This window comes from Saccostrea echinata, unplaced genomic scaffold, assembly GCF_033153115.1.
Source record: "Saccostrea echinata isolate AGI-Se365-2 ecotype Australia unplaced genomic scaffold, CSIRO_AGI_Sech_v1 ptg000009l, whole genome shotgun sequence".
NCBI lineage: Eukaryota > Metazoa > Mollusca > Bivalvia > Ostreida > Ostreidae > Saccostrea > Saccostrea echinata.
Genome location: NW_026889758.1, coordinates 17,779,108 through 17,786,960, shown reverse-complemented (window position 1 = coordinate 17,786,960; position 7,853 = coordinate 17,779,108).

Genomic DNA, 7,853 nt, shown 5'->3' with positions numbered 1-7,853 from the left:
ATTTTCCAGATGAATGACCAGGTTAAATTTTTTTTGAGCAGATCTCATTTCCAAGTAAATGTAAGCCCTATGTTGACCAAACTTGCTTGGATAATACATCTAAGGATGCACACTACTGGACTTGCTTCGGATGCTGAATCTGACCTACATTTTCAGATGAGTGACCAGGATTATGTTTTGGAGGAGTTTCATTACCAAGAAACTAAAAGGCCTATCTGAACCAAACTTGCATGGATGATGCAAAAGGAATGAACACTCTCAAATTAGCTTCAGATGCTGGTTTTGACTTACATTTCCTCTGGAAGAGTGACTAGTTTAAAGTTTTTAGATAATTCCATTCCAAAGTAACTGCAAGCCCTATCAGACCAAAATTTCATAAATGCTGCATCTAGGGATCACACTACTAGATTATTAGTTTAATGTGGGACTTTGCCTTACTTAAAGACAACATCCGTTGATGTGAGCTCTGTAATCTTTGATTACCTATGTTCTTAGCTCTACTGGCCAGAGACCAGAAAAGCTTGTGCGATAGTAAGGTGTCTGTCGTCCGTCCGTCTAGCTGTCCGTTCGTCTGTAAACAATTTTTCAAAACACTACTTTTCCTACAGTTTTGATCTGATTTCAATACAACTTGGTACACAAGTAGACTACACTAAGATACATAATTCTGTATATCGGTTTTTGATTTCGATGAACGGTGTTGCCAAGATTACTAAGAATAGAGATTTCTGGGAATTACTTTCAAAACGCTACTCCTCCTACAGTTATGGTTTATACCTTAGCAAACAAGTAGACTACACTAAGATACCTAATTCAGTATATTGGTTTTTGATTTCGATGAACTGTGTTGCCATGATTACTAAAAATAGAAATTTCTGTGGAAAACTTTCAAAACGCTACTTTTCTACAGTTTTGGTCTGATTTCAGTATAAAATGGCACACAAGTAGACTACACTAAGATACATAATTCTATTTATCGGTTTATGATTTCGATGAACGGTGTTGCTATGGTTACTAAAAATAGAAATTTTTTGAAATACTTTCAAAATGCTACAGTCGAGATTCCTTGAGGTTTATATTCATCAAATGTTTTCTTATATTCATTCGTATAGTCATGCTCGAATTAAAACAAGACCTGGTTGATGCCATTGATACACATGTACAATATTGCTATAAAGCAAACCTTTTATATACTTACAAATTGCATAGATTAGGCTTTTTTACTCACAATCTGAATTTTCAAAAGTGTTAGATATGCACATGAATAATCTTTTAAAAAGTGGATCTTGTATCAATTATGTTCCCTGAATGTTATTGACGATTATTTCATTTTATACTTATACAGTCAGGTTCTTTTTATAATGGGCAATGATGTTATTACAAGAAACTTAGTATATGAAAAATAATTAAAATTTTATGCATACGAATTCGAAATGAAAAGAGAATTTGTTATCTTGGACAACCTCGAGTTCCCTAAAGAACATGATTTATTTGCATTTTTCAAGAGTGATAAAACACGTTCTATGTTCTTTCTATTTATTATCATATCCATTCCCATTTTCTTATTTGTAACATTGTACGTAGATGTATTTAGTAATTCAATATGTTTTAAAATTTCTGATGTGTCATTATGGTCCAACGATTTGAAACTTTAATAGATACATAGATTTAAATGTTGTGACTCCAATCGATCCACGAGCCAGATCCGCCACTAAACGTGTTTTCCCGGTGCAAGGATCATTTGAGTAGAGTTTTGTTATTTCATTTGGACAAATTCTAAGTAAAAAAACAAACAAACCACAAAACCGCATGTACACAAAGCACATAAAGTATATATATTTTCCCTTTATCTGGCCCTTTTTATTAAAAGTGAAAACATTTATCAAGTAATTGCCATTACGAATGAGGGTAACGCTTACCCTTAAGAATGTCTTGTTTTTTATTGAGTAGTTTGTGACTGAAAATATACTATATCAAGGAAGGAATTCAACCAAAATGGATATCCTCATATTTTATAAGAATTGATACATGTACATGTATAATTAGAAATAAAATATTTTGTTATGTTTGACTTTAAATACATACTGTGTATATCTAAGGTCTGGTTATCCCCACTTTTTAAGTTTTTTGGGGGAAAAAAAATATCCAGCCGACTGAATAATTTCCTATTCCTAAGTGAAAAAAAAAATGCCCAAATGAATTCTTAATTAGTACAAATGAAAAGTACCAAAATAAATTCTACAATTTAATGATTATAATCAGAATCCATATTATTAATCGTTTATTAAGCATGTGTTAATTTTACTTTATACAAGTACTTTCCGTTAAAGTTGTATCTATAAGTTAGAGAATTCTCAAAGGCCATGTAGCGTTTATTAAAAATAAAAAAAACAAAAAACAAAAACAAAAACAAAAACAAAAAAAAAAAAAAAAAAACAAAAAAAAAACAAAAAAAAAAAAAAAAAAAAAACATCTAAATAGGGTACATATGTTTATTTCTATTATTTTTTTTTAAGAATCAAGATCAAAGTCAGCCGTACTGTTTATCGTTAGGACTTTAGAGTTTGCTGTGTTTTGTCTTTGAATATTAGTTTTAGTTCGGAGTCGAGTGCATCATGGTACTTTTCTCCCCCGTATTATAGCACAAACATGCAATTCCTTTCGTGTCACAATTTATGTCCGGCATCATATAATACCTCGATATTTTGGCTAGAATCTCGGTCAATTTAAGAAAAACATAATTAATATCTCCGAACAGCTATTAAATTTTTCTCACACACTTCACAAAAAAACACTTCATTCGTTCGATTGGCATTAACTAGAAATCGAATCATTTCATTTCATTTCATTTCATTTTATTCACTCACACCAACATCAGTGTTACATGAGGTACAATAAATTAGTCGTCATAATTGTGACAAAAATAATAAATATAATTATGATACAATAGCATAAATGAGGGGCATATACATATGTACATAGTATAGCAATAAACATACAATGAAAGAAGAAAAGAAGAAAAAAATGGTATGATAACATTTAAATTATGGAGGACAGACGGTGTCGTTTATTTTAGATATAAATATACAAAGGTTTTTTAAAGTTTTTAAGTTTGTCGTTGACATAATTTCAGAAAACTTAAGTGTATTTGGCGTTTTACAAAATCTGGGATGTAAAAGATTCTTTCTGATGCTGTTCAATGTTTTACATTCTAAAATGAAATGAAATTCGTCTGCTATTTGCCCTGTATTACACAATTTACAAACTCTTTCATCCAGTGGAATATTTGACCATCTACTTTCAATTGGGAGGTGGTGGTTTGAAGTTCTAAATTTTATTAGTATTTTTTGGAGTTTACTAGGTAAAATACTTAGATATTTTTCAAATCCCAAATCACTCTTAAAAATTTTGTAAATTTGACCTTTTGATGAATTATTTATATCACTATGCCATTTTTGCATAAATTGGTCGCTTAATCTTTGCTTCACTGCTGCAAGTACCCAATTCCTGTCAATGGGACTTTGTTCATATACCAAATGTTGGAGAACCCACAAGAGGTTAAAATTTTATAAATGAAATCTACCCATAGGTTTTTTGGACCTCCTTGAAAATACTGAGAACATAGATATTTATACAAAACACAAACTATTTTGTTTTCTAAAGAATTCGGGGTAAGTAATTTTAACCAGTAGGAGATCATTCTTGTATAAATATTAATATACAATGGGAATCGCCCAGTCTCCCCATACACCATATACGAAGGCGTACTACTCTTTAAATGGAAAATATGTTTTAAAAATTTTAAATGTACACGTTCAATGATGTCGAGATTTTCATAACCCCAAATTTCACAGCCATAAGTCAAAATTGGAACAACAACTTTATCAAAAAGATCTAACTGACATTCAATTGGTAAGTTAAATTGTCTTATCTTCCTTATAACACCATACATTGCTTTCTGTGCTTGTTCACATAAATGTTTTTTGGCCTTACAAAATGAACCTGAGCGTGAAAATATTATCCCAAGATACTTGAATTCTTTTACATTTTCAATTGCATTATTATTATGATAAAATACCTTTTTTGACATTGGTCCTTTAGAAAACACTAGAATTTCTGTCTTACTAACATTAACATTAAGTTTCCATTGTGAACAATACAAATAAAAATCATCCAAAGCCTTTTGCTGATCTACATCTGTTTCAGCCAAGATAACAGTATCGTCTGCATATAACAAAATGAAAAGCTTAAGATACACATATAATTCTTCTTCAATAGCGTCAGTTATGCTTTGTAAACCAAAAATATTTCTATCCGAGAGAAACTCTTCCAGGTCATTAATATATAAGGAAAATCAAAAAGGCGATAGATTTTCACCTTGGCGAACACCAACATTACAGTTAAAATAATCTGTGATTGTGCCATTCAGATTTATTATAGATTTAATTCCTATATACATATTTTTGATGTAGTTAAAACATTTTCCACTAACCCCACTCTTAAATAGCTTATGCCACAATCCAAATCTCCAAATCGAGTTTTAGCAAAAAAAAATAAAGAAGCAAACAAATATGCATGTCATCGTCAACGTCATTTTCTCTCGATTACATCCAGCATTCATAAAGAGATAAAGAGAACAGAAAACCAAGAACACGATGAATATTCTATGTGCATAATAATGATATGCGCAGCTGTCTGCGCAGTAAAATCGTTTGTGTAATTTTTAGTTTCCTCTGCTCGTGCAATTTTTGATTTTATGTTTGTGCATTTTATACCCCTTAATCGTGTAAAAAATTTCGGATTTGTGTATTTTTCGTTGTGTTTGTGTTAAAATATTTCAAACTATGTGCAATTTTTACCGATCATGCATTTTTATTTTACTCGTGTATATTGTTCATCATGCTCGTGTATAAAATCGTGATCGTTGTGCAGAAAATAATTTTGAAGCAATCGGCGTGTCATACTATTGCTTGCAATAACAAAGTTTCTAGTGTTGTCTGATATTGTTTAACATTTGATTATCATAGTTAAGTTAAACTGCATACAAAATTGCAAACAGTGATGCATTCTTAATTTATACTGTAAATAATTGTATTACGACTTTTTGCTAATATTGTGCAATTTCAGACAAAGGTCAAGATAAACTTATACTTTGTAAATCCTAGATCATATTTTCCTCTTCCTTTGGCCCAATTTGGCTCAAACTTCACCCATAGAGTGCCAATGGATAAAGAGAGTGCACTGACCTTGAACCAATCTCCAAATGTTTGAATATAGAATAAAAATAAGATTTATACTCAACAAAATCATTGTTAAAATCTTGCAGAGTTGATTTTTTTTTTCATTGTTATGGTATAACAATCTTTGACCACGGCAGTCTTGCTTAATGACTTAAAATAAATACAATCAATAAAAATGCAATTTCAAAGATGTGGAGTAGTAGTACGCCATTTTTTCTTCTTATATAGGTTTTTCAATTTGCACTATCGAGAAAAGTTCCTCAGACAGACTGATATTAATTTTAATTTTAACATGTTCTTCTGAAAAGTGCACAATGATTAACACATAATAAGAAATGATATTAAAGAGAAATCTCAATAATTTGTGTGATGTGTTAACCTTCACTGCAAAACACATATACAATGTACTGGAAAACTCATCTTCATCCGATATGTTATCTAGTCTCACGTTACACACTGTTGCTATCTTCTTCGAGAATTTGAATTTATAACTTTCAATCGAAAGTATGATCTTTTTTCTCATCAAGTGACAAATTCTGAAAACGCAAACGCAAATACTTCATGAATTCAGGAATAAATCATCGAAAAAGCAATGAATACAGAGTGAATAAGACACACAGACGTCAATTATCCATTTTGTTCTCGGCTAAAAAAAACAAACATTAGGTTAAGACTTGCAGAGAATAAATCAGGGGTTGTTTGATAAGGGAGACTCATATCAAGATAGCTAATCTTAGAACACACGAAGAGCAGAATGCTTGTTGCTGATTTTATGAAGTGTTATGTGGATCAGCTGTGCCAGAGTAACAGTGTGTTGTCGGTATTAATGATAAAAACGTGTTCCTATATTGATACATACGTTACAGCGTCCCCACTTCTATTCTAATATTTCTATCATCATTTTATTGTAGATGATAAAACTTCATAGCTGCAGTAAGAGATATTATTTTATTGAACAATGGCTGGTAATTAAGGATGACATATTACCCATAGAACTCAATGGGGTTAGGGTTAGGGAGGGCCCGCCCCCACTTTTTTCTGAGCTTAATGTTTTGCAATAGTAAATTTACATTTAGACTCTGATCCCCCCCCCCACTTTTTTGTTTGTGTAAGTTCGAGCACTGGTAAATTCCAGCATTTGGACAGTTAATTAGGTTTTTTTGCTTGTCAGATAATTTTGGGAAGTCCCCCTACTTTTTGGACAGTTAAGTTTTTTTTTTGCTTGTCAGATTTTTTGGGAGGATGCCACCCCCTCCCCCAACTTTTGAAACCATTGCTACGGGCCTGTTACTTTTTCATTAGAAAACAATTCAAAATATGCACGTTGACTGACATTATTATTCTATACTCAGTAATTTAGCTTCTTTCTTCTGTCGTGCTTTTTGTTACAGCTGACATAACACGTAATTCAATTACTGTAGATCAAAAATTTTCGTGGCACCTTATTTTCGCGAGTTAGTAGTTTGATATTTATAATCGAGACCACATTTTCATGAGTTTCGATTATTGTGTAAATATTATCTTTAATAAAGCAAAAATACGCGAGAATGATTTTTTTGCGAGCATATTGATTCGCGTAATTACAGGAAAATAAAATTCTCAAAAATAAAAAGTGATTTGTAAAACATGTACAGTCAATTACAGATAAACACAAGTAAAATTTAAAGCTTACCTTAAAGTATTAGACATGTTTATTGGCATTCATCTTGCTAGTACCTCTTGCATATATCTGTTAAGGAAATAGGCGAACAGCGTGCAAAATGCCTATAGCTTCAAATGTATTAAAGTCATATTTATATAATTTGTGAGTTTAGTATAGCGTATTAAGATTAAAGTTCTTATCACTGATAGGTATGAAATTATGACAAACAAATTTTTTTTTCGGATAATAAAAAAAATCATTCTATAATTCAAAAAAAGGTGGTATTTGGGGGGGGGGGTCGCACCCAAGAAGTAAAAAACACCGAGTATCAGGTTTTCCTTCGAGGCTAACACGCTAACCACGCCCATAAGGAACATTGGCATTTAAATCATATTTGTGGTATGACCCTTGACTAAATGGACTTCAAATATTTCTCGGAAAGATACGAATGTTGTGTCATAAAAGTGTATTTTTAAGGTATAGTGGGTCTTTGTTCCATGTTTTTGTTAGCAGAAGAATTAATATTTTTACATACATGTGTATACTTTGAGCATTACCTTTCAAAAAAAAAAATGGAGCGAAGACCCACTCATATGGAACAAATGTGTTTTAGTATGGAGATCATTTTTGCCCTTTGGTGTATGTATGCTATTTCATAGACGAATAATTTCAATCTTTGTGAGATTATTGCGATTTGTGGATATTTTACATAGAGTATATGTTAATGTTTGAATGAAATATTAAACAACATGTCATAACTGAGAGATAAGTGATGAATTCAGTAATTTAAAAGCAAGGGTTTAGTCTAGATCCAAATGTGGAAAGGAAAGGTTCATTTCACATCAAATAAAAAAGTTATATAGAAAACAGAAGCTTTCAGATTTACTAAATGTCATTTATAATACATGTATATGTAAAAAGAGAGTTTTCCTTTCGTTTGGAAATTTTAAAAGCACCTGAATACAATACAA